Here is a 6,000-nt window from a genome sequence, read left to right as displayed (position 1 = left end):
TGATACAGGCGCTCCGTACAACAACAGCAGTGCGAATAGAGGCCACCATTAAACAATGCCTACTAGGAGTTCACCCAACACCAAAAAAGGGGATTTGCATCCGACACAAGTTCGCACTCCTAGGCCTAGATTTAGCTAAACGTTGCATTGCAATACATTGGACATCCCCGCCCCCCAGCCTAAATAGATGGGAAGCTGACATGCGAGAGTGGGGTGTAGCGGAAGAGTGCCGCCTAAGGGCAGTGTGAGTGGATGAAAAGGCAGAGGAGAACCTGAAGGAATGGAGGCACATGCTGGAGGGATTGTTGCCAGCGAAAGACCAGAATGAAAGGGAGGTAGACTCAACTCAGGCACAGAATCACACTAGACCTGTGCCTACTCCAATCACCGGTGCTCGGCCTCACACCTGAGTGTGGAATATGACACAAAGCGGGGGGAACAGAGATGGGTGTTAGCACGACTGTCCAGTAACACAGTTCCTAAAGGCCACGCCCTAGATGATTTGTTTATCCTATTCATGATCTGGGTTCCGTCGCCAGTCACTGCCAAGGTTTCTCTTGTTCGGTTAGGGTTTCATCTCATTATTCTTTAAATTCCATTGGTTAATACTATGAAAATTCGCAGATTATGTAGATCAATTGCCCCCTATTTTGCGATGTTTCCCAGAACAACCAATGGACTTATACACAAATTGCTCTGCTTTAGCACACTAGTCCATTCCACGTGCCCATTCGATGATGGAAGGCACAATCTTGGCGTGCAAAATGTAAATATTGTTAGTTAAATAATATTGCATTATGTCAAACGAACAAGACACTCCTTTATACATACCTTAAATGTTATGATGACAAACAACTATCCAAGAGTCATAGCTGTCAAACCACAACTGGACCCTACTTCAAGTCTGCAGTATAGGACACTCATATCTAGAACATTAATTGAAAATTACAACTCAGAAATAAATAGAATAAAAATTAGTTAGATTATTCTTTAGGGTCATTGCCTAAAAGTCATGCTCAATTTTCTTGTAACAAACTGTTCAGTTAGAGGAATTTGTCAGAATGTGCCAATGTCTAATTAAAATTCGGCTTAGTCCAGATGTATCACTGTTGTATGTGGTAACCAATCTGGTTACAGTAACATCCTGGTCCTTTCTCCCTCAATTTGGGTGTAATGTACCTTGACAATGAAATTTGATAACCTTCTCTTGGCCACAGATAAGACTTCAATCATCATAACCACACTGCATGAATCTATTCTCTATGTCCTTAATCGGCTCGTGGAATTCCTGATCACTGTCAAAACACTTCTCACAAAACATTCTGCTATTTTTGACTATGATACAGCTCTGCATATAAAAAGATATACTGCTCCTGTCATATTCTACTGTAAATCACATGGTGAAGTAATTTTGAATCAAAAAGAAATAACATAAAATAATTTCTCTATACCAGTCTTAACAGTGGCGTAACAATAGCCCCCCAGCCTTCTGGGGTCCCTACCGGGCACAGGCGGCAGATTCCTGGCCTGAGAGCTCCTGACTGGGTCTGGAGCGTGGAGAGCCCCCTCCATGTACTTTCCAGGGGGGCCCTCCCTAGTTTCGTTATGCCACTGGGTCTTAAACATCAACACAGTCAATGAGTCACCCTCAGTAGTTGGTATCATCCATCCCTTTACAAGCACCTTTCCCCACATATGTTCTTCAGCAAACAATCCCTTAAAAAGGTTATCATTGGAGGGTGCAAAATCTGGAGCACATTGCGGTCCCACGTTTCTGTCTGTACAACACACCTTCACGTACAAACAGATTGTTCTCTAGTATTGACAGTGTCATCTCTAATAGCATTCCAGTATGTTTTTAAAAGTAGACCAGGTGTTGGCTCAAAAAATGACTCTAAGCCTACATCCCCTACTCTCTCAATATCCTTTGTCAATGATGCAACATCTAAAGTTACAGAAAGCATATGATCATACCATAGTACATCCCTCTGAATATGCAGGATGTGCTTGGTATCTCTTATGTATCATGGAAGATTAATTATGTACATTTTCAAAATGTGTCAATATACTTCTTCATCGGTAGGACAGCCAACGCCCGCTATTATTGGCCTGCACAGACAAAAGGGGTCTTTATTATGTACTGTTGGTAATGCATAAATGCGTGGTAATCAAGGCTTAAGCCCTTTCAAGTAAGTTGAAATTCATCTTCATCCAATAAGCCTATGCCACGCTGTGTCTTAAGCTGATCACCACTTGACTGACTTATATTTGAGATAGCCTTATAGCCGCTGCCGAGGGCTATACCGGATGTTAAAGGCCCTAAACCGAGTTTTAGGTCAGAGCCGCAGGCGAGGGCCTATAACCATCGATTTAGCCTGAGGTAGAAGGGCTATAAGACTATTAGAACATTCCACCCACCAAAGGTAGAATGTTCTAAAAAGGGAGAAACGTGAAGACAAACATTGGATTATTGGCGCTCCAGCCATTATAAGCCTGGAGCTACTCTATTGTCTTCAATGGAGCACTCAAAATTCAAATTTTCCAATATTGGGTGAGTATCCAACTTTGAAACTGGTTTATGAAATATCACAGTCCAAGGAAACAGTGTAATGTATACATGGAAAGGATCAAATTGCGTGCAATGACCAGCAATAGCACAAAGTGGTGCTTGATGTATATTTTTATGCCCTGGTCTGTACAGATCTGAGATTCCTGTAGGCAATTTGCCCAGTGCAGTTCCACAAAACATGTCAACAATGTACTATTACTTACCCTTTTCCCTCGAAAACGTTAGTCAATCCCCACCCTCCACTCTTGAAAACCCAGAGGCGGGGATATTTTCAAGTTTCAGAGCTTATTGGTAAGAATTCTGTGTTACCACCATTGTAAGCTCTTGCAGCTGTGTTTTCAGAAGGCCTAGGATATCTTGTGGCCTGTCTGTTGGATGCAAGGTTTCCAAGTAAGCTTTAATCATCTCATTGCAATAGACAATGTCTCAGATCTAATCTTTATGTTGGGGGAAGGGGAAGCTGCCCATCCATCATTATTACTCACCGCTTGGCAAATAGTAGGGCCATGGATATGAATCGCCTACTGTGTTCCAGGACCATGGCTATATACCCTAGCAGGGTTACATAAGGAGCGCAGGACAGATCCACTCCTGTTATTTCCACTATAGTCTCAAACTGTTTTACCCAAAATCATGCAATCGTAAGGGCAGATGCAAGAAATCTGCATTATCTCTACTGTAGATGGGACTGACATTAGAAACTGTTCTGTAGTATTCTGCTATTAGTTTTAATGCGACATACTTTTTATGTAGGTATTTGAAGTATATCAGTTTATGGCAGATACTGAATAGTATGTATATACTGTGCCATGTAGAACCCCACACCTTATCTGTTAATATGTGGCCGATATCAGACTACAAATGTGGCATGGGAACTCAGACTAGGCCAATTTTGAAGTATGACTATGTCTATATTATGGATATATGATGTTACATTGCATGCATTTACAACGACCACGTTGTTACAACGCGAACCATTACATCGCAAGTCGTTTCAACGACTTGCTGTAGGGGGCACGCTGGACTTAGGAATAGTATAATTTACTATTCCAACTCCAGTGTGTGCAACAGTAGGGAAGGTGTTGGAATAGTAAACTATTCTATTCCTTAGTTTATCGCACCCCCTACAGCAAGTCGTTGAAACAACTTGCAATGTAATGGTTCGCGTTGTAACGACCGCGTTGTAATCGCATGCGATGTAAACGCTGTTTCCCCTGTTTTATAGCTACTATGCTATGGTGACTTTCCTTGAACATCGGTAGTGTTATGAATTCACCTTTTTGAAATAAGTGTTTTTTTGAGGTGCAGACTATTTAGATTTTTCGGTCAGATCCTTTATTTGGTGGCAGCCAGAGGTACGAGTTGTGAGTATATATGCCATATTTTAAGTGACCTAGAAATATGGATCCAATTATCTAATTTTTCATCATTATAAATTGCAGCATGGTAATCCTTTTTATTCATAACTATGACATTGCCACACTTATCAGCTTCATGCATAATTGTGGTGCCATGCTCTAGTTGTAGTAGTGCATCTCCCTCTCTTCTTCAAATTACTTCTAGCCAAGTGCCATGATCTGCAAAAAATGTTTATCCCATTTGTCTAAATCTTTTACTATACTCTCATAAAATATCTACAGTGCTGCCAAAAGGAAACTGTAGGGTGAAAGTGGATTTTCATTTTAATCCATTCCCCCATGGTGCGTGGTACATCAATTTAAAGTCCTGTAAACAACTGCCCGAGTGTCAAAGGATCCCTTCCTTGTTCTATAATAGTTGATATGTGTATGAAATGGGGTTGTTGGTTGACTGCGGTGTGGGCCTTGATCAAGCCTCAACCACAATCCTTGTCAGGGTGAGGCACAAGACAAACCTAATTTAACTTGCGCTCAACCCTCTGGTAGCTTGCCACAGCGCAGTCAGGCTTAACTTAGAGGCGATATGTAAAGTATTTGTGCGACACCTAAATCAGTAACACTGTGAAAACACACCACAAAATGGTTCCCATGCCAGTTTGGAAAAAGAGTAATTTTAATAAATAAAACAACACCAAAAAGACAAGAATCAAATCAGCAGAACCAGAGATATGCAATTGTAAAGATGTCAGTAAAAATAGACACAAAATGCACAAAGCGCCAACGGTGAATACCCGGTTGCGCTGGCCAGGGACAAAGTCACAAGTTCAGTCTGCTAGGGAGACCTAGTTAAGTCCACTGAACAGAGTACCTTAAATCATGGTTTGCGGAGCGTTGCGTGGATCCGCATTGAAGATGCTTTGCACAGCCGAAGTGATGCCTTGGATCTGAGGTACAGTGAGACTGTGATGCGAGGTCCTGTTTTGTCGAAGAGGTCTTGTGATGCAAAGTCCAGCATCAAGGGTGCATTGCGCAATATGTCCGTTCTGAGGAGCTGTGAGGCGGAGTCAGTCATCGTTGAGGCTATGGGTGATGAGGGATGCAAGGGTCAGCATCTGGCAGAAGCGGTTCTGAAGAGGTTGCAGGCTGTGGTGGCGATGCAGGACATTGCCACAGGTTCAATCCACCCAGCAGCAATGATGCGTCTATTCTGCTCTGGGTTGTGCCGCGCAGCAGAGGAGATGCGTAGGTTACGCTGAATTCTCAGGGCTGGAAGAGCACCTTAAGCCCACTTCTAAGGGTCCAGGGCTGGGGTGGCACCACATGGCAGGGTAGACTCACAGATGGCAGAGTCCAGGTGCAAGGTTATTGGACAAATGCAAAAACAACAGTTGATGGACAGAATGCAGAACAATGTCATACATTCACCCCAGTACAGAGATCTAGGCCTAAATCCATCGTTTTTTTCCTCACCATGCCATTCCAGTTTGAACCCAGCCATATGCAAATGTCTTGACCCTGTGCCTCATGGGAACAGTCCAGCCCGAACTGCCAAGCCAGGTCCTCCCTGGACTGGAAAAAAGCATCCTAGGACCGGTTTCGGGGTTTCACCCCTTTTCAGCCAGGATAGCTTGATTCCAGTGGCATGGAGAGTACCGGACCCACGTGTGGGCATACCCTTCCCACTCGGGGTGACAAATGCAAAAACAACAGTTGATGGACAGAATGCAGAACAATGTCATACATTCACCCCAGTACAGAGATCTGGGCCTAAATCCATCGTTTTTTTGCTCACCATGCCATTCCAGTTTGAACCCAGCCATATGCAAATCAGTCTTGACCATGTGCCTCATGGGAACAGTCCAGCCCGAACTGCAAAGCCAGGTCCTCCCTGGACTGGAAACAAGCATCCTAGGACTGGTTTCGGGGTTTCACCCCTCTTCAGCCAGGATAGCTTGATTCCAGTGGCATAGAGAGCATGGGACTCACGTCTGAGCATACCCGTCCCACTCGGGGTGACAAATGCAAAAACAACAGTTGATGGACAGAATGCAGAACAATGTCATACATTCACCC

Source organism: Triturus cristatus, chromosome 10, assembly GCF_964204655.1.
Source record: "Triturus cristatus chromosome 10, aTriCri1.1, whole genome shotgun sequence".
NCBI lineage: Eukaryota > Metazoa > Chordata > Amphibia > Caudata > Salamandridae > Triturus > Triturus cristatus.
The sequence above is the reverse complement of the archived record's forward strand: the minus strand, read 5'-3'. Positions refer to the sequence as shown.